The sequence below is a fragment of the Pseudochaenichthys georgianus genome, chromosome 18, assembly GCF_902827115.2.
Source record: "Pseudochaenichthys georgianus chromosome 18, fPseGeo1.2, whole genome shotgun sequence".
Taxonomy (NCBI): Eukaryota; Metazoa; Chordata; class Actinopteri; order Perciformes; family Channichthyidae; genus Pseudochaenichthys; species Pseudochaenichthys georgianus.
In genome coordinates this window covers 24164847-24189734 of record NC_047520.1, presented here as the reverse complement: position 1 = coordinate 24189734, position 24888 = coordinate 24164847, and positions in this window count along the sequence as shown.

Sequence of the window (24888 nt, the reverse complement as noted above, 5' to 3'; positions counted from 1 at the left end):
TGATACCGATTAGTAAAAACCATGAATTAATGCTTTGACAAGTCTGCAGACAGACGGCAGGCGAAAAACCCTTTTAAAATGCGTGTTTTCTAAATGTAGCTTGGCTAAGCTAACGTTATATATGCTCCGACCATCCACACTCACAACAACGGCCTATACAGACATAAATAAACCAGCGACTGTATTCACCATGACACAGACAGTCTGTGGTTTGTACTTGTTTAACTTTTGTCTAGTTTCTGAACAGATATGAGGAGCTGTGAGCTCTGAGTGCTAAGAGCTAACGGCTGTGTTGTTTTTCTGGGGCTCTTATTGAAGATGACGTCACGGCTCCGCCTACACTGCGTTACTATAGTAACTGCCCCAGTTCCTAAACTGTAATGGAAGCGCAGCATTAAAGTGAGCCGGGCCTAACCAAACCGAGCGAGGCCGAGCGAGGCCGAGCGAGGCCTGCAGTGGAAACGCGCCATAAGTTATCTCTGTGGGTCTCAAACGGTTTAGTCACCATTTATGTAAACACATATTTCCATTTGAGGGGGGAGTGATTAGTAAAATATGCATGAATAATACAAAAATAAACGTTAACTAGGTGAAAAAAGGTTAAGATAAACTAAAGGGTTAGGGTAATGTTGTGAATCGAGTGGCCTGTGTTCGTCGTCCATACGCCTGCCCATACCATAACCCCACCATCCCCATGGGCCACTCGATTCACAACATTACCCTAACCCTAACCCTACCCCTACCCCTTACACCAGACACTGACTGGTTTTCGGACCCCCCCAGACCCCCCCAATAAAGCAAAAATGCACGTTTCAGAGTGGCCTTTTATTGTGGCTATTCTAAGGCACACCTGTGCAATAATCATGCTGTCTAATCAGCATCTTGATATGCCACACCTGTGAGGTGGGATGGATTATCTCGGCAAAGGAGAAGTGCTCACTATCACAGATTTGTTCAGATTTTTGAACAATATTTGAGAGAAATGGTTATTTTGTGTATATAGAAAATGGATATTAAAGTACCACCTCTGCAGGTGGTACTTTAAGTATATTTTTATGCTAATACTTTTGTACTTTTACTAGTAACATTTTTAATGCAGGACTTTTTATTGTAACCAAGTATTCCTACACTCTGGTACTTTTACAAGACCTGAACTTCTCCCACCTCTGACAATAAATCCTGAGTGGTTACCAACAAAAAACCTGCTCTGAAGGTTATTTTCATTTTACAAATCCTGCACTCAGCTTTCTCCAATATCATTGAAATGCAGCCAGATGCTGCTTCTTTTTTCGGTTTTCGCTCATTTCTTGACTTTTTCCGACGCGCTTGCATTTAAATCCGGCTCCTCGTTTCCCTGTCGCTCTGTGTAGCTGGCCTGTACCACTATGCTGTCTTTGAAGCGTCTGCCCCCCACCCTTCTTTCACATAATGGTATGATCCTAGTGTGTCTTCACATATGATTGGTCGCATGGCCCAGCTAAATAAAGACCAGGGTTGCGTCCCGATAATCCAAAAATCAGCTCCGAAGTTCTAACCCTATCTCCTATTCCTTGACCTCTGAGTGAAACGTCACAGCAGGGTTAAGGGATAGTGGATAGGAGAATTCAAAAGGACTTAGAGAATCCGAATGCACTTTCACTATCCGACGTGTTTATGATGCGCCAGCGGATGTCATGAATGTGCGTCTGCTGCTGTGGGGAAACTATGGAAACTACAGTTTTCTATACAGCGGACTACGACATGGATGTTTAATAAGAACGACGGACTCATCTAGAGACTCTGCAGCACCGTGCTCTGATGCTGTTGTTTTATGCTTTATGAACGTGGACAACAGAGAAACATATTCTTCATGACCAAAGTTGGAATTGAAATAAAAAAGGAAAGTGAAACTTATGCTCATCACCCTCTCCCTCCAGTCCACATTAATACAAATGATCCCAATACGTATGATTGTATGAACTATGAAAATATCTTAAAATCAATACAAATGTATTTATTATAAACGTTAGTCCTTAACATCTATCACTGTGTATATCGCCATTCAAACATCTTTTAAAAGTTGAACAAACTCCACACAGCTCAGTAAAGACTGTGAAATGTTGACTTTATTTGATCATTTCAGTAAAAACGTTCATATTTCTCTTTTTGATTATAATACTGATGAACGTTCAGAACAAAGCACTTTGGCAACTTACTATATACGTTTTAAAATGTTTAATAAGCACCATAACGTTCATGATATAATCATGTCATAATCGGTTGTTTCCGTGAACGGCCGACTGTTGAGTGACGGCAAATGCTCCGGCTGCAATGCATTGTGGGGAAGCATTTTCTCCTGTCCTTTCGTCAAGGGAGGTCCAGTGCTTCCTAAGCTAAAGGAGGTTAGAAAGGAAGTTTGAAACCTCCTTTCCTTTCAATGGAGAATTGGAACGGCACTTAACATGGCTGCCACTGACGTACTTCCGGGTCATTTCACTTGGTTAGGAAGGTTCCTAAGCTAAATGGACTTTTGGAACGCAACCATACTTGCCAACCCTCCCGATTTTCGCGGGAGACTCCGATTTCTCTCCCCGGGGTCATATTTCTCCCGCATTTCTCCCGATTTCTGACAAAATCAGATTTACTCAGGACTGTTTCCACTCGGACTTTAATACAGCTACACCATTGTTTGGTTTCCATGGTTGCGCGTCTCTTTAGCAGCGCGCGCAACTCAAGAGGGTGAGGAAGAATGTCACAGAAAACTGATCAAGAATCGACAACACGACCCTCTGCTCACTCCTGTCCTGTAAGATACAGGTCCAGCCCACACATATGGTGCTACAGGCCGCAAGGCAGTGCACTTACCACTACAATAAGCATGTTAATGTTAATCTAATACAGCTCCGGCGATGATCCACTAACTATTTTTTCTAAGACCATTTAGTGCAACCCGATATCACGGCAAGACGTGAACATGTGAAGATTTACCATGCTGGGAGACGTGAAGATGTCACGATTTCGTCCCTTCAAACGTGACAGTTACACGGTATTGTTAACCCATGTTAACCATTGGAGAAATAACCGGAAATGCCAAGCAAATGCTACCCCGACGGTCGGTTGTTATTGTCAATATTAATATAATAATGATTTATTTTTTAATATTCACACTCGATTACGCCAATTTTCTTGTTACCCCAGCTCGTCGACACCTCTTTTAGCAGAAACAAAGGCTAAATTAATGTATTAAATCGATGTTAATCCATGCGTGTGGATGTGGAATTAACGGACGTGATGTGCGATTGAGTTGCCAGGTAACAGCTTCGGTTCATGTTAATTTACAAACTCTTCAACTACAACCGTAGTTATATTTAAAAACATGTTAGAAGGCCTCACAAAATACTTTATTGCAAATTAAAATGTAAATGTGAAGGAATGTGTGCATAACAAAATACATCGGTGATAAATGAAACCGGAAACTGACGTAGGCAAGATCCTCAGCTCGATGATTGGATGGTTTAGCCGCAATGCATGCTGGGATTTGGGGTTTATGTGATGTGAAATCTGAAAATGTTTTTTAAAAACAAAATACAACTTTATTCCGAGCGTGCTTGCTTTTCTCTTTGAAAGTCATCACATAAAAGCATTGTAATAAACGGTTCGGCTGCATTAAATATTACATATCTGCATATTACATATCTGTTCTCTATTTATAGAGCCCTGCTGAGAAGACTTCTAGACAAACAGGAAGAACTGCCGCCAAAACTGAAAACGTGACGTGGATCATAAATATATAAGCAATTAAACAACATCTTACATTTCTTTTCACACAATACGTCTCCTTGCAGTATCAACACTAATTCGGCTGACTTTTATATTTGATCCAATTGGTAGATAGGCTGTATTTACACCATAACGGTGCAGAGCTGATAGAAAGGGACACCTGGTGGTTAAAGCACGTTATTGAATTTTATTATTTTATTATTAGATATTAATAGGATCCCTATAAAGTATATTCATTACTCGTTATTCTCTACTAATAGTTAATTAAAGACTGTGTTGTCACAACAGACTGTATATAATGACTAGTTTCCACACCCCTTTCAAGATTTTCTAAGCGGTTTATTGACATATTATACACAACTACGGTGTAGTTATGCAATAAATGAAAAACTTGGGTCGCAGGTTCCTCAACAGTGTATTACAAGACATCTATCAATATTGTGTGTATACCTCCACCATTAAACTGTCATTCTGAACATTTCTTATACTATCTACATACATGTTATAAGAGTATAATACAGTATAATATCAGTTTAATAATAAACAAATAAGTGCTTAAACATAGCTAACATTGCAGGAAGCAATTATATTAAGTACTTTGTCAGGCTTAATATGTATCTGTATGATATAAATGTCACTGTGTGTGCTGTGTGCTCTGCATGTGTGACCATTAAAGAGGGTTTCATCCCTCCATATTCTTCTTCTATACCCCCAAAGCTTTTTTCTTATTCAAAAGAAGACCTTAGCCTAAAGTACTCTTTAATGTTTGAATTAAGCCTTATTAGTTTGTCTGTTTTACACATCCTCCTATTAATATCTAATAATAAATAATACAATTCAATAACGTGCTTTACCCACCAGGTGTCCCTTTCTATCAGCTCTGCACCGTTATGGTGTAAATACAGCCTATCTACCAATTGGATCAAATATAAAAGTCAGCCGAATTAGTGTTGATACTGCAAGGAGACGTATTGTGTGAAAAGAAATGTAAGATGTTGTTTAATTGCTTATATATTTATGATCCACGTCACGTTTTCAGTTCCTCATGTTTGTCTAGAAGTCTTCTCATCAGGGCTCTATAAATACAAAACTACGGCAGATATGTAATATTTAATGCAGCTGAACCATGTATTACAATACCGTTATGTGATGACTTTCAAAGAGAAAAGCAAGCACACTCGGAATAAAGTATTAATATATATTTTTTAAATGTTTTCGGTCTGTTTCCGGTATTTGTTAATGACGATGTGCTGTGAGATGTGAGACTGGAATTGCACAGGGGAAAATAACGTAGGCTATCTTTAGATGCGGATTTTGTTAAACTAATATGTTTGCGCTGTGGACCAACACTATACATTGACGGGGAAGGGGGTAGCAATAAAGATAACACCATTAAACAGTTACACAACATAACAGAAAAAATATCGATAGCAGCGTCCCTAGCAACCACCTTGGTAACAATGAAAACGTCCTGAAGTAATCTTCGTAATAACTAGCAAACTAAAGATCATGTACACACATAATCTGAAATAACAACTCATATTTCTCGCATCAAATGACATCAAAACGCATTTTAATGGCCAAACTAACTTTAAAATAGGCATTTTCCACCGAGAATAAAACGAAGTTCGGCCATGTTTTCTTTTTCTGCAGGGAGAAATTTGAAGATCAAGTGACATAGACACCAGCCATTGCAATGAATGGTGAAAAAAAAACGGGGTTTGTCAAACAGAGCACATGGTGTAGTCCAAACGATAGCTGGGGATTCTGGGTAGTGTAGTGTCTTCTGCCATCCCTCCGAAAAAATATTTGTTTCTCCGAATCGAAGGGGGAAAAATACAAAAGCATTGCACACAATTTAAACCAATCAATGTTGTGTAATTAACAAGGATAATCTGGGGTTTTTTAGTCGATGAGTAGTGCAGATATCACTGTAAAATCAATCGACAGTAAGAGGAATACTTACTTCCGGGTGTAGAATTCTCCGTTATCCAATGGGAATGGACGCTCACATTGCCTTTAAGGGCAGCCGACACAAACGAATGCCGTGCTTCCATGAGCGTCAAATCCTGCCGCAGATGGGAATACATTGCAATCAGTTGAAAGCTATTTGTGTCCCTTTATGACGCTAAAGGAGCCTAGGAGCGTCACAACTGGACGCCACGGACACTGACCAAACGTCGCTCCTGGACGCTTAGGGAGTGAGAGTGTGTTGACCAGAGAGGGGGGGGATATATCCAGTCTCTGATTGTGTTACGTTATGATGAGAGTGCTCTCATACTTGCTTGATTCTGAAATTGTATATATATGTGTGTGTGTGTGTGTGTGTGTGTGTGTGTGTGTGTGTGTGTGTGTGTGTGTGTGTGTGTGTGTGTGTGTGTGTGTGTGTGTGTGTGTGTGTCCGCATCTGTAGCCTGTTAATGTCTCATTATACCGCACTGTCAATGAGTCAAAGTAAATATATAAGTCATCATGAACACATCTGTCCATCAGACAGAGGGCTGCCTGTGCCTCCTGTCATCATTAATGGATGTCTCTTTAAAATTACCGCTCAGAGGAGAGGAGTTCTCATTTCTCTAACCGCCTGCTGCTTCCCCTCCTCTCTCCTCGGTTCCCCTCCTCAGTCCTCCGCTCGCATCTCCTGTGGGCGGGACTAAGTATCGAGGATAGGAGTCGAGGAGGGGACATTTAAGAATTGAGAAACCTCTATAGTTAAGTCCTGAGTTCAAGTCCAAGTCGAGTCACAAGTGTTTTGTGATTTTGTCAAGTCGAGTCCAAAGTCATCAAATTGGTGACTCGAGTCTGACTCGAGTCCAAGTCATGTGACTCGAGTCCACACCTCTGCCATTTAGTGCTTCACATAATAAAATACACAACGGCTATAGCCTGATTATGCTTGAGAAGCTGTATGTGTGTGTGGTACAGTGTGTAGGTGCATGTGTGTGGTAAGTGTGTAGGTGTGTGTGTTGTACAGTGCGTAGATGCGGCGGACAGACGGGTCTCAGTTGGTTTGGTGTCCTATGCTTACTTTTAATACTTGCAAGTACAACTTTTGGCCCGTAATTGAAATTCCCCATTTCAGCGACCAGAGAGAGGGGGGGGATATATCCAGTGCTTTGTTTTGAACGTTCATCAGTATTATAATCAAAGAGAAATATGAACGTTAGTTTCGACTGAAATTATCAAATAAAGTCAGCATTTCACAGTCTTTACTGAGCTGTGTGGGGTTTGTTCAACTTTTAAAAGATGTTTGAATGGTGATATACACACTGATAGATGTTAAGGACTTACGTTTATAATAAATACATCTGTATTGATTTTAAGATATTTTCATAATTCATACAATCATACATATTGGGATCATTTGTATTAATGTGGACCGGAGGGAGAGGGTGACGACAAGCATAAGTTTCACTTTCCTTTTTTATTTAAATTACAACTTTGGTCGAAGAATATGTTTCTCTGTTGTCCACGTTCATAATGCATACAACAACAGCATCAGAGCACGGTGCAGTCTCAAGATAAGTTTACAGTAGTCCGTCGTTCTTTTTAAACATCCATGTTGTAGTCCGCTGTATAGAAAACTGTAGTTTCCATAATTTCCCACAGCAGCAGACGCACATTTATGACGTCCGCTGGCGCATCATAAACAAGTCGGATAGTGTAAGTGCAGTCGGATTCTCTAAAGTACTGCAGTCTCTTCTCCTAAGTCCTTTTGAATTCTTCTATCCACTAACCCTTAACCCTGTGACGTTTCACTCAGAGGTCAAGGAATAGACGATAGGGTTCGACGTTAGGAGCTGATTTTTGGATTATCCGACCGCAACCTAAGTCTCGAGGATATGAGTCGAGGATAGGAGTCGAGGAGGGGAAATTAGAGTATTGAGAAACCTCTCTAGAGGGCCGTCACGTTTGCACATTTCACGTCTTTCTTTCAGAATGAGGCGAAAAGTATTAAACGAGGTGAAAATCACTACAAGTCTGGGCATGTTGAGAGCTGTATACACCACAAGGGGAGTTAGTCGGTTCCGTAAGAGCCACCATGCAGGACCGGGATTCTGGGATTTGTAGTCTTTCTAGTTGCGTATTTTTCAAAGTCTTATATTTCAACAGTTTTACGACAAACTGTGACTTTTTTGACATGGAAATAATTTTTTAAGATTGACAAACATCATGTGTGTAATTCGTGGCACAATTCAAATGGGAATCGAAAGATACGTTTTCTCTCTCCATTGACTTCAATACATAACTTTTCCGAAATAAGGTCCCATGACCAAGCCCGCCTGAACCTGCCATCAGGCCCTGGGGCTGATTTTGTAGGCCCCCTAATTAAACAACAAATCAAAGTCATTTATAGCCTCGGCAGGCTCTGTGATCACACACGCACGCATGCACGCACGCACGCACACACACACCACCACTAATTGAGCACCATGAACAGCAACATATGGCCTCAATGCCAGGTATCAGTAGATGAGAATGATCATTATCTCCGGTGGATTAACACAAACCTAGTTATGTAAAACGATGCACAACACATTTAAACCTGCAGGCTACTGGGAATCAATGAATAGTGCAGTATTGCCTTACCTCTTTAGCAATGCTTCCGAAAAAGCCTTTATGATGTTCTTAAAATCCATCTCACGAAGAATGTCATGCTCAATTGACATCAGTGTTAGGTTTCTTTTTCCGAGCGCCACTCTCAATCTTTTTCTTCTCCGAAATGTTCTCCTAAACAACCTTCATCTGTCACTCAATCACTCGCAATATGAATAAGTTACATGTGAAACATAATCTCATTCTGATTGGCTGTTAAGTGGTGCCCACTGACTGTTACGGAGTCATCATTTTTGCGAAAAATCTCTGGAATCCATCGATCTGATTGATTAGCGAGCAAATGATCAAAATAGTATGGAGGGAAGATATTTTCATTTGGATTACTGGTCTGGGGGAAGCTCGCGAGTGAGTGAGTGAGTGAGTGTGTGTGTGTGTGTATACGTGTGTGTGTTTGTGTATTTTTGCGTTTGTGTGTATTGTGTTTGTTTCCCGGGGAAAACACTCACGATAAACACCGACTGTTGTTGTGCCTGCTGTGACGTCAAGTTACTCCGTTCTCCGCTTGTAATTATGCCGTTAAGCTTCAAAGTTGTATTTATCATCTGAATTTGCCGAAACAAGTTTAATATTCTGAAAGCCAAGACTTTGTTTATTTGAAATCAGATGAAAACAAACTGTAACGGACCCTGCCGTGTTATCTATGATTTCTAGTATACGCCTTACATTCATAATTTCAGCGGAGGGAGAGGAACAGCAGAGTGGCGAGGGAGAGCTGTCTTCTTCCCTTTACAAACTTCAAAAATGTATTCATCGTGTGATTTTGGAAATAAAAGTTTCATATTCTGAAAGCCAAGATTTTTTATTTTTTTTGTATTGGCTCATGATAGGCCCCCGATCTCCGTAGGCCCCTGGGCTTCAGCCCAGGTCAGCCCGTGCATTAAGGCGGCCCTGCCCATGACTCAACAATCATATTTACAGATGGTTCCAAAGATCCAGAGACAGGGCGTGCAGGGGCAGCAGTTTATATCCCAGTGAGTAATACACATATAAAGAAAAGGGTAACAGACTACGTGTCAGTATACACCACAGAGTTGTTGGCATTGGTACTGTCATTGAAATGGATAGAGGAGAAAGAAATACATAATAGTGTAATTGCATCTGACAGCTTTTCAGCATTATCAAGTATACGATCAGGCAGATCTTCATTTAGAATGGACATAATAAATGAAATATTTCAAATTTTATATAAAATGCAAAACAAAGGCATAGCAACTCGTTTCATCTGGGTTCCTGCTCATGTTGGTGTTGAGGGTAATGAACAGGTGGATATCCTGGCCAAACAAACACTCAGAAATATGAACATAGACATAGAAGTTCCACTCAGCAAAGCGGAGGTTAAAACATTCATTCAGAAATATGCACAAACAACATGGCAAGAACATTGGGATCTTAGTGATACAGGAAGACATCTTTATAAAATTCAAAGGTATGTGGGGGATGGAAGCAGTGGCGTTTTCTCCCGGAGGCCAAGGGAAGCCAGGCTTCCCCTGTTTTTTTTGGATTGTAGTTATAATTTAAATAAATAAATAAAAACACTTTGTTTTGTTTCGATAATTCTCATTTGCTGTGTGTTGCTGCCGGCCCGTCTCTCGCCCATTCTCATTGAGTATTTTACAAAGAGTGAAACAAACAGCGCCCCTCTAGATGTTATGGTGAAACAGTAGATTGCACTCACTGTTGCGAGAAGAGGCCAGCCGAATCTGGCTTCCCTTGGTGAAAAAAAATTGATGGATTGCCAATCAGATGAGGCTCACGTGATGCCCCTGCCAACCTGTGATTAGTCAGGGCCATGCCAAGGGAAGCCAGAGGCGGCTGGCTCAAGCCCCCAGGAAGTGCGCCGGACTCAGATGAAAATATTCGTGCTGGCCAAACGGCGGTACTACACTTCCGTTTGGTTGCCAGGCCCGGAAACACTTTTTTCCATTGACTTACATGGGGAAAGAGTGGTCTGTAAATCGTTGGATAATTTAAACTAAATAAACTACCCAGTATGAACACTTTATACAAGTGTTCATACTGGGTAATTTATTTAGCTATACGCCCTAATTAAAAACATTCGTTCCTCAAGTTGTAAACATTTGCTAATAACGTTATTCTGAGAGTTATTTCCCTCTGCATTATGAACGCGCATCTAACCCACGGGACCGCGCCGCCCGGCACGTTCATGTTACGTGTCCCGACCAATCAGAGCACACTGTGCTCACAGGAAGGGTGGGAGCTGGAGCTATTGGAGCTACAACGAGCCGTTAAAGGCAGAGAGTGAAATTCAGTGAATACAATACATGTAGTTTACAGAGATGCTGTTTGAAAAACCAATGTGAGTTGCGTTTATCTTTACCCATGGATGCACAATAAGAACGGACCCATATCGTCTTACTGCCATCCCACGGAGCTGTAATAATGGATATATTGGACATGTTTGCTATAATTCATTATCATACTACATGGCCTGTATGACTAAATCTTGTACCGTAAATGTTGTATTAAATAAAGTTAATATTACTTATTATTATAAGTATATATATATACAGTGCAATCATTCTTTCATGTTAAATGAAGCTCTGTTGCTTGGATATCACTAGATCCTGTTACAGCGTAATATAAGTACATAACGATTGATGTTACATTAGCATAATTACTAGCTAGCCGCTAGCTGCTAATCAGGGTTGCCAACTCTCACGCATCTGGCGTGTGACACACGCTTTCACTCTCAATCTCACGCTCTCACGCTGCCCAAACTATTCTCAAGCCAAAAACAAGAATACCGAAGACTAGAAACGGTTTTGAAAACTTTTGTCAGGTAGTGATCGTCTTCCCAATAGACCATCTTTGATAATGTCTTCTGGCCAATCAGAATCAAGATAACGGCGTGGTGTTGTTGCAGGAAGTCCCGACGGAGAATACTTTTGCGGTAGTACAGCTCTAGAGTCTTTATACATCGATACAACATTACGTGTTGATAGAAATCAGCACGTAATGAAATAAGACCCCACGGTTTGATGATTGATAGGTGTGTGGGCTGTCTTTCATTTTGACACACAGAACAATGGGGGCTATCCACCCTTATCCACAATGTAACGTAATTCACACAGCCTTTTCCCTCTTCTCTCTGTGAGGAGCAGCAGTAACACAAAACTAAAATGGCATTCATTTTTTTAAATATGTCGTGTAGTAATAGATTTATTTATTTTTCTTCTCCAGAGAGTACCAGAATGTGTATTTTATGTTAGTATTTCAAAAAATCTCGTGGGGGAGAATCCCCCCCAGACTCCCCAGCAGGGGTTGGGTTTTCAGCATGTCAACTCTTTCACCTGTGGAGAAATTGCAGGATTGGCTCCAGGTCGCCCTTTTTATTTACTACAAGACAAATGTGCCTTTTTATTTCATACAGTTCAATTTGGAAAAACCTCACGCGTGGCGTTTCACTGTCAAGGGGAGCTTGTATGTAATTACATTGCAAAAACTGACTTGAGCCCCACCACTGTACGGGTTAGCCCTACCATAGATTACCCAACACAAATACTCTCTCGCAACTGCCGGCCCGTATAGCGCATGCGCAGATCTAAGATCCAGTAGAAATGATAAAAAAGTAAAAGTCTGCTGCTCATTGTTCTACTAGGCCAAAATAGAGTCAAAGAGTATATGAGTGTGTGTGTGTTTCATGTATAGGCCTCTCACGATAATTAATTTTGTTGGATACATTTTTCCGGAAATTATTGCGATAACCGATAATATTGTCGGCACCGTTGTATGACCATTTTAGACCACTGACATAATGACAATATATAATAATAATTCAAGTACATCCTTTCAAACTGCTAGTCACATCCTCATGTAAATAGCAATTTATCGAGTTCATTTTTATTTATCGTACGATAAGTCAATTAATTGCTTATTTTTTATAGGGCCTATGCACACAATAAAACAGTGGAAACAAACATGTGTTTGACTTTCATTAGTGAAGTGAATTGTGTCCAATATTGTGTATTTGTATATATTGTATATATATCTATATGCTATGACAACCCGCTGCTGACACGATAGCAGTCATTTTGTGCACATATGTGTAATTAAACCCATGATATCAAAATCTCACTCCAGCCAGGTACCCAAATTTGGCAACCTTGTGCTAACTGCCGCCTCGTTAATATCAAATCCATCATAATAACAAATCATTACCATGCTGTCATGAACGTCCGGTGCTGTTACGTGTACGCAAATTGACGTGCTTGATGTGAACGAGCATTTTGGTTAAAGTTGCACATGCGCTATGAGCGCACATACGGGTACTTCTCAGGCATGCCGGGTAATCTGTGACGTTTCGCTCTCTCAAAAGTTGGGCCATTTTATCATTGTCACTACCCGATCTGCAGCTCTGCCCGATCTGCAGTGCGCATGTTCGAGATGGTCCGCCATATTGGACAACGCCGGACGGCAACCCAACATTGACACAGTGGCTTTTGGCAAAGCTCAAAAAAAAAACTCGAGAGAGATGAGTTATTGTTATTACAACGTGACTTCACTATTATTTAACAACTCTTTTTATTGGGTTCTTTTATTTGGGGTTAAGTACATTGTCAGAATAAATGAGAAATTAATTTAACTTCTGTTAGACAGCTATATGCAGGGTTGGGAGGGTTACTTTGTAAATGTAATCAGTTACTGATTACTGATTACATGGCTCTGAAAGTAATCCGAATACAGTTACAGTTACGTGTTTTATAATATGTAATCAGATTACTTTTAGATTACTTTTGGATTAGTTTCTTTTTCCTGGGTATATTTTGGTGAACAGGAGACACAAAAAGGAAACTGAACGTGTTTTTACTGTTTTAATGTCTTATCAAGAGCATGAAAACACTGAAACATCACATCTGAAACAATGTAACAACATAATACACGTTTTTGGGACGCAGCTTGGGATGTGAGGAGTGAGGGACAGGGCTTAGAAAGGGCGTGTCGCCTTCTGTTCTGAATTAAAATGTCGAACTCGGACTTCATTTTAAGGAAATTTCGGCCAGGGGTTTTGAGCTATATTTGTTTAAGCCCCGGATCGGCAAAACAGGAGAGTGTGTGCACCAGTCTGCCTTGATCTATGAATTCATGTCCGTGACACTCACAGTATTTGTTGCCCACAGCTGTTTTATAGAAGGAAAACCTCCTTCACTTCATGAAATCTCTGCAGCACCAGGAGGCAGCGAGAGGGTTAACTCAGCCTCTGAGAAGACGAGCGCGCAGAGCAGTGCCTTTCACGCACCGCCTTCACTGTGTATACATTCAGAAATAATCATTAGTAACGGTACGTCCACACAGCAGCTTTTCAAAAATCTTGAAAATATTGGAGCTGGGCGTGTCTGACAGCTTGGGGATTTTTTGCGACCAACAACCAATCACATGAATCTCCCGCCCCCGACATACAAAGCAAAAAACCCCGGGGATTTTATGCGAGCAATATATATATATATATATAAACTCCCCAAACAGGTGAAAACCTACCAGTTTCACCCACTGTCTCTGCCACCTCCCTCCATGCCTGGTTCCTCCGGTTTGTATCCCGTTAATAGTTCTGGTCGTAAAGAACCGGGTGATTTGCTACCGTAATTTCTCGTTTGGAATATGAGGAAATTAACTGCGGTCTGGTTCTCCCTGCTTACACGTGGTTTGATTGGCTAGCGCTTCTACTGTCAGATTTGCATAAACGTGTTTGATTGGCTGGCGCTTCCAGTTCAGCTTCAAAAGTTGAACATTGCTCAACTTTGGAATCCTGGAAATCCTGGACATCCTGGAAATCTTCGCTTCGCTCCCCCACAATGCAGTTCGGCGAAAAGCGAGGCAAAGTGACGTCATCCCCATTCAAAGTCAATGGGCAGAGAAGCGTTGGAAGCGGTGGAAGTTTCTTCTGAAGCTGCTGTATGGACGTACTGTAACGGCCCCTACACACGGCGGCGTGCGTTGCCGCTCGGTGTGTCTTGAGCTTGGGGAGTCAACGCGAGCAACCCGACCAACAACCAACCACATGAATGTCCCGCCCCGGACATACAAAGCAAAGCATTCATGCTACATCCATGCTGGCTAAATATACTGTCTATGCTTGCTAGCTGTCCATTCAAACAAAGTACACTGGATATAAACTCCCCAAATAGGCGAAAACCTACCAGTTTCACCCACTGTCTCTGCCACCTCCCCCCTGGCTCCTCCGGTTTGTATCCCTTTATGTAAAGAGGGACTGGTCATAGAGTACCGGGTGATTCCCTACGGGCATGAGAACGGGTCAGGGGTGAAAAAGGTGAGAAGGATATTATCCCTCTAGGGGGGTCCGGGGGCATGCTCCCCCGGAAGAACATTTTGAATATTCCATATTTTAAAGCATCAATCTGATGCCCATGAGGCAAACATATTATGGCCTCCTTACTAAGTATTATCAGGGATGCAAACTCATCAGGTATGGAAAAGGTGACAAGGACCCGACCCCACGGAATATCGGCTTTAAAATGAGGAATAACAGAGGATTTTAGCAGTCAAAACAACTAAAGCAGCAGTGTTAATAATAACAGAAACGCTAAAGAGTCACATCTAATAGATAATAAATATATAAAAGCATTTATTTGAATTGTGTAGCAGTCAGTTTATAATTTTGGCAGCATTGTTGAGCATTTTGATAATCTATTGGCATGCCTCTGTGCAAGGCTGAGTCTTTCTATCTTTATGGCATCTGGTGTAAAGTAACTAAATTCATAAACTCAAGTACTATACTTGGGTACAATTTTGAGATACTTGTACTTTATTTAAGTATTTCAATGTGTTGCTACTTTGTTCTTCTTCTCCTCTACAATTCAGAGGTAAAAGGTGTACTTTTACTCCACTACATGTATTTAATACCTTTAGTTACTTTACAGATCTGGATGAATGATGTTAAATCTAATCAAGTGTTGAATCAGACTTTAGTTCCACCTGGAGTAAATCCACAAGCTACCCTGCAGTATACAAAGTCATTCAGACTAGCTGCACCTTTACCAGCTTTGAGAACACTCTCATGATCAATCATTATAAAACATATCATATATATTATTCTGAAATGGACCAATCTGCACAACGACTGCTTTTACTGTCGCTACTTTCACTATATTTTGATGAGAATACTTTTCTACTTTTACTTGAGGAACATTTTGAATGCAGTACTTTTACTAACAGAGTATTCCTATTCCTACACTCTGGTACTTCTACTTTTACTCAAGTACAAGACCTGAGTATTTCTGCTTTTAATCAAGTACAATATCTGAGTACTTCTACTTTTAATCAAGTACAATATCTGAGTACTTCTACTTTTACTCAAGTACAAGATCTGAGTATTTCTGCTTTTAATCAAGTACAAGATCTGAGTACTTCTACTTTTACTCTAGTACAATATCTGAGTGCTTCTACTTTTACTCAAGTACAAGATCTATACTTATACCACCTCTGTTTATAGCCTATGAAAAAAAAACTATTAGAAAACGAAGGCTAAAGCTAACGTTAGCAGATAGGGACAATGTATGCTAGCTAGCTAGCTCAACGATAATATTGCGACAAACGTTTCAGTGCACATCACGCTCTGCGCTCCGACAGGGAGCTCTGCTCTGAACACCTGAACGGCCCGTTCTAACAGCTGTTCACCAGCGGTCCAGTCTGTACCACAGTGACTCCGAACCGCACAGTTAATATTAACGAACGCACCCGTAGCTAATGTGGCTGCTGAAGCTAGACCATCATCGCGGAGCAGCAGAGCCGACAGGCAGGAATGCGCTGCATTATAATATATAAAAAAAGAACACCATGCGTGTCATGTGAGTGATTCTCATGCCTGCCTAACGCCACGATCATTTTCTCCTCCATTTGTTGACATATGGGAAATAACTGCGGTCTGGCTCTCCCAACATACACCCGGTTTGATTGGCTAGTGCTTGTACTGTCAGATACATACGAGGGATTTGATTGGCTGACACCTCCGTCGAGGCGGAAAAAGTAGAACATTGCTCTACTTTTGCAGCGAGCACCGCAAGAGAAGCTACGCTTTGCTCCCACAATGCAGTTCGACGAATCGTGACGTCACCCCATTCAAAGTGAATGGGCAGAAGCGTTGAAGCGGCAACGCACGCCGCCGTGTGTAGGGGCCGTTACGGCCCGTACACACTACAGGCGTCAGAAAAGCTTGAAGCTGGGCGTGTCCGAGGCTTGGCGCTTTCTCGCGCCCAAGGCGACCAACAACCAATCAGGAATCTCCCGCCCGCCCCCGGCATAGCAAAAAAAAGCCCGGCTCTTCTTCACTATTGCCAAAATGGATGCCGGTTTTGTAGCAACGGTAGCGTTGGTTTATTCAATGTCTCGCAGGAGGCCACGTATAGTGCGTCGCTGTTGGGTACATCCGATACTCAGAAAACGTCTGCAACGGGGGGAATACCACGTTCTTGTCCAAGAGATCCGCCTGGATGGTGTACTGTTTCAGCAGGATGAGCAAAGACGCGTTCGACGAGTTGCTCGGAAAAGTCGGTCCACTGATTGCAAAGGCAAACACCCGTATGCGTTTGTCAATCTGACCCGCCGAGCGACTCACCATCTGCCTACGGTACGTTTTGTGTATTTCTACTTATTTAATATGACTCTGTATATAAAGAGAGAGAATGCATGCAATGAATGAATGAAGTCTGTGATTTAGTTCAGATGAATGACATTAATTAAGATAGATAGGTAAACGCAGTATTGCTCCCCTGTGTGTGTGTGTGTGTGTGTGTGTGTGTGTGTGTGTGTGTGTGTGTGTGTGTGTGTGTGTGTGTGTGTGTGTGTGTGTGTGTGTGTGTGGTGCAATTGTGTGTCTGTGATATGTTGGTGTGTGTGTGTCTGCCTGTGGTGTAATTGTGTGTGTCTGTGGTGTGTGTGTGTGTGTGTGTGTGTGTGTGTGTGTGTGTGTGTGTGTCTGTCTGTGGTGTAATTGTGTGTGTGTGTGTGTGTGTGTGTGTGTCTGCGGTGTGTGTGTCTGCCTGTGGTGTAATTGTGTGTCTGTGATGTGTCTGTGGTATGTTGGTGTGTCTGTGATGTGTGTGTCTGCCTGTGGTGTAATTGTGTGTCTGTGGTATGTGTCTGTGGTATGTTGGTGTGTCTGTGTGTGTGTCTGCGGTGTGTGTGTCTGTCTGTGATGTGTGTCTGCCTGTGGTGTAATTGTGTGTCTGTGGTGTGTGTGTGTCTGCCTGTGGTGTAATTGTGTGTCTGTGATGTGTCTGTGGTATGTTGGTGTGTGTGTGTCTGTCTGTGATGTGTGTGTCTGTGATGTGTGTGTGTCTGTGGTATGTTGGTGTGTCTGCGTGGCGTATAACTTTTTTTTTTTTAAATCATGTATATTACTTTACTCTCAGGTACCTGGCAACCGGTGACTCGTACAGGACCATAGCATTCAGCTATCGGGTCGGGCATGCAGCAGTGGCTGTCATCGTGAAGGAGGTTGCGGGTGCCATCTGGACCGCCCTGGTCGAGGAGACCATGCCGGTACCACAGACGGAGGACTGGAGAGCCATCGCTGCTGGGTTCCAGGAGCACTGGAACTTTCCAAATTGCGTTGGTGCCATTGATGGGAAGCACGTGGTGATCCAGGCTCCGGCACATTCTGGGTCCCTGTACTTCAACTACAAGTCCACCCACTCCTTGGTACTGCTGGCTGTCGTGGATGCCCAGTACCTCTTCAGGGTAGTGGATGTCGGAGGTTTTGGAAGGAGCAGCGACGGTGGAAGCCTGTGGAATTCCTCTTTTGGAGAGGGCCTCCGAGATGGCAGTCTGCAGCTACCACCTGACACCGTCATCCCAGGAGCAGAGCGGCTGGGCCTTCTTCCCCATGTGTTTGTTGTTGGGGATGAGGCTTTTCCGCTGCTGGACAACCTGCTGCGTCCGTTCCCTGGACGTCACCTCACAGGAGGCTGTTCAACTACCGCCTCGGCCAGGTTGGTGGTTGAATGTGCGTTTGGCATCCTCTCATCTCAGTGGAGAATGTTCCGGCGTGTCATCACCACCAGCCCGGAGGTAACAGAGTTGTGTGTGAAGGCCACCTGTGTGTTGCACAACGTCCTCCGCAGGAAGACAATAGGAAGGTCATCACGCACACTTGTCGTCGCAAAGTCGAGTGATGAAGCTCCAACCCTGCGCGATGCACCTATGATGGGCTCAAACAATGCCACACGCCGATCCATCCAACTGTGGGAGACCTTCTGCTCCTATTTCAATGAGGAGGGTGTAGTGTCATGGCAGCATAACGTGGTGTAGGGTCACCATGGCTCCTCCAAACCAAAAGCTCTTTTAAGAGCTACCCATTTTCTTTAAAGAGCAAATGTTCCAAATGAGCCATTTTAAAATCAAACATTGCTAATAAACATGTTTCTTGAATTGATATTATTATATTATGATATGACTAACAACCTTTTTCTTTCAGCCCTGTTTTTACTGATAAACCACTCATAATTTCAATATGTTTTCACATGACCAATTACAGAAGAAAGCACATTATATATACCGACATACATGAAGCTTCTGGTATGTTGCAACTGACAAACCACATGAACAAGTGAAGACACAGTATAGCCATAACATACTTGAAATAATGTTTTATTTGGTGAATTTGAATGAAGTGTGTGTGATGAGTGTAAAAAAATGTAATGTGGATCAGTATGTGTGAACAAATTATAAAATTATACATTGTTCTCCTGGTCCACCTCAAAAATGAGCTGGTGTACCCCGAGGCGGACTCTTGCCCTCTGTGCCTTTGTCATCTGCCTCATGGTGGCTCTTGAAGAATTGAAAGTCCTCGTCCACCACTGGTGGGGTTGGCTGGGCCATTGGTCACAGCAGACAGCAGACTTCTTTCATCTTTTCTTGCAGACGTTCTCTAATGAAATGAAATGAAATAATAAAGTTAATAAATAATAAAGTGAATTTCTTTAATTTACTAAATTATTCCTCCATTAATGAATGCTATTTTTATGCTACATTCCATGCTGGCTAAATATACTGTCTATGCTTGACAGCTGTGAATCAAATCAAGTTTTATTTATATAGCACATTTATAAACGATTTTTGGTCGAGCCAAAGTGCTGTACATATAATAAAATTAGCCTACAGTAGAGACACTTTACAGCAAATACAACAACACAGATTGTTCAGAATATCAGTATGAGAAAAATGACACCCTCTGCATGTATTATATGTTATATATTATGCTTATATTATATATAATATTTTTTTATTATTAATATATATGATATTGTAGTGCCGAGAGATATGGGAGTCGTGGTCACCACAATATGTTATTATGCTACATTACTAGCTGTCTGTTCAATACTAAAACGAAGTAAACTGGATATAAACTCTCCAAACAGTTGAAAACCTACCAGTTTCACCAACTGTCTCTGCCACCTCCCGCCATGCCTGGTTCCAGTGGCGTGCACAGACATTTATAGGGGCAGGTGCTCATGAGAAAAAAAAAGGGCACCTTCTGAGTCGTCGTGGCGGTCTGGCGGTCGCCCACGCGCTGAAATTGTGCGCGAAAATTTGCCGGATAATGGCGGATTTTGTTAGTTTCTTTTCGGTTACTCCTTCCATCTCTCCCTCATTTTGGTCATCATCAGAGAGCACTGTTTCTGAACATGGTGCTGCTCTGGACTCTGACATTTCTGCTTCATCTGTGTCTGACTCAGAGATATTTTCTATGGATTTGTCTCCCTCATCTTAGATGGACTATTGCAGGACAGCAAGGGGCTGCTTCCCTGAGCCTGCTGTAGCTACCTAGAATACAAACAATATAGAATATGATGTTTATTTCAATTATTTGGGTAAGGCAATGCAATGCATGACAACATTAAGACTCACCAGACTTTAACTGTCTTCATGTCTGATTTAGTATCACCAAGGCACTTAGTGTGGTTAAAATAAATTGTGGGCCTCTCAATTAAATTATATTATTATTATTATTATTATTATTATTACTACTATTATTATCACAGTTCAAATCTGAGCATGAAAGGGCTCTAGACAGACAGTTTGTCCCTTAACATGACTCTGACCTTTCTTCTTCATCTTAATCATTGATGATGGGTAACGGCCCGTCCACACAGCGGCGTGCGTTGACGCTTCCCCATTCACTTTGAATGGGGTGACGTCACTTTTAGCCGAAATGCATCGTGGGAAGCGACGTGGAGCGTAGCTGGCGTGTCTCGCTGCAAAAGTTGAGCAATGTTCAACTTTTGACGCCTCGGTGAGGCGTCAGCCAATCGAATCATATGCCAGTACAAGCTCTAGCCAATCAAACCGCTGCTTGTGTGTCAGGGGCGGGAGATTCATGTGATTGGTTGTTGGTCGAGTGTCAGACACGCCCGCCGGCAAGCGTGGGTTCATCAGGCACATCTGCATCCTCATCTTCCTTGATGGCTGCTTTACCCAGGAGAGCAGAGAGCTGCTTCCCCGGGCTGCTTGCTGTAGCTCTCTTTGTTTTTCTTTTCTTATCCTGTCTCTTCTTGGCATTATTCTACAAGTGGTAAATGCAAATGAGCTAAATCAATGTACTGCTCTGCTGTGCATGATAATTAAGGGTTAATCTCCTAGAAACATTTAACAGCAGCATTAATGTAAACCTATAAGGTTACTACTACTTATATTGTACTTTTTGAGGCATTTTTACATTACTTGAGTATTTCCCATTTTCAATACATTTACTTCTACGCCATTACATCTCAGATGCACATATTCTTCTTTTACTCCACTACAATTATTTGAAAACTTTAGTTAGTTACTATGTAGATTTTGATTAAGATTATTACAAAACAGACATTTAATCACTTCAGCCCTAGCATAATGACGCATTTTGAGCGTGTAGATCTGCTATTTTCAAAAGTGCACAACGAGACTAAATGGATGGATGCAAGAAAAGAAGTGAAGTTATAGTTTAGTTTGGCATCTGATTTAGGGGACTAAACAATACACTCGTTGTATTAGTTACCTGGTGGTTACTTACTTGGTCGTCACTAGGGCACTTTTAATCGTGTTGCTGCGTGCTGCTGCACCACACACCCGCCGTGGCCTGTCTGACTGAGTGACTCTGCGCGCTGCGCGTTCACGTTGAGAGCAGGGAAGGGAGGGGCTGCAGCCAGGGCACGTACGGGAGTTCCGCGGGGCACGTGTGGGGATGTCTGACAAAATTACAACGCGCATTTGGGGCATTGTTGTATATATTATAAGCTTTTAATCCAGAATTGATCGATTTTATCATGAGCCACATACAGTACACTGTAAAAAAATTAAATAAAAAACTGTAAACGAACTTTAAAAAGGGCACATTGCTGTCTCGAGGACAAAACGGGCAGGTGCTCAAGCACTACCTAGAGTCTATGTGTGCACGTCTCTGCCTGGTTCCTCCGGTTTAGGTCCCGGTAGGTGAACAGAGTACAGTCATACAAGACTGGGACATTTGCCACGGAAATGATTAATTTGTCCTCCATTTTCTGACATAAGGAAAATAGTCGAGACCTGCATACACGCGGTTTGATTGGCTAGCGCTTGTAATGACGGGAATTCAAAAACGGGATTTGATTGGCTGACGCCAGCTTCGAGCAAGCCTCGAGCCTCAAAAGTTGAACATTGTTGAACTTTTGACGCCGATAGACGCTCGCGAGGCTTGCAACGCCTTGCCATGCTACCCACAATGTAGTTCGGCGAATTTTGAAAATATCCTACGTCACCCCATTCAAATGAATGGGCGAAGCGTTGGAAGCCTTTTTTGACGCCTGTAGTGTGTACGGGCCGTTACGGGTCCACACAGCGGCGTGCGTTGACGCTTGCCGGCGGACATGTCTGAAACTCGACCAACAACCAATCACATTAATCTCCCGCCCCTGACACACAAGCAGCGGTTCGATTGGCTAGAGCTTGTACTGGCATATGATTCGATTGGCTGACGCTTCTGCCGAGGCGTCAAAAGTTGAACATTGCTCAACTTTTGCAGCGAGCCACGCCAGCTACGCTCCGCGTCGCTTCCCACGATGCATTTCGGCTAAAAGTGACGTCACCCCATTCAAAGTGAATGGTGAAGCGTCAACGCACGCCGCTGGGTGGACGGGCCGTTAGGCTAAAGAGTGACCGCAGGCTGATGTGTTTTAACCACACACACCTATATATACTGTATACACACACACACGCGATTTAAACACAGACTTTTGTTCCTCCATGTTTCGTTGTTATTGTTTCACTGAGCGAGCGGACTCGCGATTTTTTTTCAACCGCTTTTTTGGTCCATCTGCGGCGGTAATAGGTTTTGTGGGCTGTGATGATTCGGCTGTAGCCTACCTACTGTAATGAATATTAAATGTTGAGAGGAAATCTTTCCACCAATAATTCCAATAAGTAATCCAAAATGTATTCACTTCAGGTTTACGAAAGTAACTGTAATCAGATTACTCGTTTTTCAAATGTAACGCGAGCTGAATACAGTTACTTGATTTTTGTATTCTGATTACTTAACGCCGTTACATGTATTCCGTTACAACCCAACCCTGGCTATATGCCATACCTTTTTTCACACATTCACAGTAAATATGTATTCAGTATGATAACTGTCTAACAGAAGTTAAATCCATTTCTCACTTATTCTGACAATCTACTTAACCCCAAATAAAAGAACCCGATAAAAAGAGTTGTTAAATAATAGTGAAGTCACGTTGTAATAACAATAACTCATCTCTCTCAAGTTTTATTTTTGAGCTTTGCCAAAAGCCCCTAATTTTTTTCCCACGCCACGCTACTGGATCGAAGGAAGGAAGGGTTTAAAAGAAGGGAGTAAAATGTCATTTCTCAGATGAGAATAGGTCATACAGGTCTAAACAGGGCCGCCCCTGGCCAACTTGGGGCCCCAAGCGACATTGTGAGATGAGGCCCCCCCCCCAACCGACAGGAGTGACAAAAAAAATGTTGGAAACAAAGTAGGCTACATTGCAAATATAATTCCTGTTTATTATTATTATTATTATTATTATTATTATCAACAGTTACTTTTGTATACAGTGAGGTAAATGGTAAATGTGCATGTATGTCTGCATTTCCTGCCAAATACTAGCATCAAAAAGATTAAAATATAATTAATGCAAATAAATTACTTCTACTAATAATAATAATAATCATAATCAATTCAATAATATAAATACTATATTATTTTTATTATAATATAGTTGTAATATAGTCAAGATAAAACATGCTTATGACATGCTCAAAACTGATATTTCTTGAATCTGTATTCAAATGTAGTTCCCTCTGTCAGCAATGTATCAACAACTACACACACATTTCTATCAGTATTTCTCTGTGTTGTGGTTGACATGATGATGATGACTGTTAGGAGTTAAGGGGAGAGGCTGAGCATCACCATGACATGTGCAAATTGACATAAAAATGAATAAAAGGGGAAAAAATGCTCCATAGGCTGTACACTTTAACGGTTATGTAAGCCAACTAGAAAGACAGTTTATCACTCTTCTTCCTGTGCATTAGCAGATAAAAGGCATAACATACTTGAATGAATGGTAAATAAAGAATGCTGGAAATAACTGCATCTCCATTAGCCTATATCAGGGGTCTGCAACCTTTTTGACCAAAAGAGCCATTTCGCTCCTTTTTCCCAAAAAATGTTTTGTCTGGAGCCGCAAAACATATTTCATAGTTTTTTATTGTTATATCAGACAAAAACTACAGTTTCTTTACATTTATTAGGCTATTTATTACATGATATAAAACTGTTAACCTCTAATAAGAAACAAAGAACTTTTATAAGGAGAATTAAAAATAATACACAGGCCTACTTTAAAATAAATAAACACAGCACTTGGGGAGTCCTCTGCACATTTAAAGGGGAAAACAATATTATTAAATGGGCCCACTTTGAAATAAATAAAACATATAACTGCACCCTAAAAAGAGTTAAAGGTAAGAATGGAGAAACCAGCTCGAGTGCGCTAGAATTTGAAAATACACAACCGGAAAAAATATGCCTCTTCCTTCAGACTTTCTTACAGAGTCCCTCCTCCAACACACACGAACGCACACATGACCAATGAGGGCACGATATAAGTTTGTGCCCAGGTGGAAGGCTGACAGGCAGGTAGGCCATCCAGTTATTTTAGCCGGGCCGGCTCAGATGATTGGTCGTGCTTTTTACAGCGCTCCGGCTTCCAGAGGTTAATTTATGTATGTATTTATTGTCCAAGCATTTAATATATTCATTGCTATCGGGACGTTAAGAGCATTCCATGGAATATAACAACAAGTGTTTTTCTGAAATAAATTACATACCCATTGAATTATGACTGGATCGTCAGCTGTCTTCCTCTCCCTCGTAAAGGCTGCACCACGGTTGACAACTTCTCTCTACATATCAAACATACCGGTAAACCAGCATCGTTTGCTGTGAAAGCATACAACTCTGTCCACGCAGAATTAAATCCTGTGTTCCTCCGG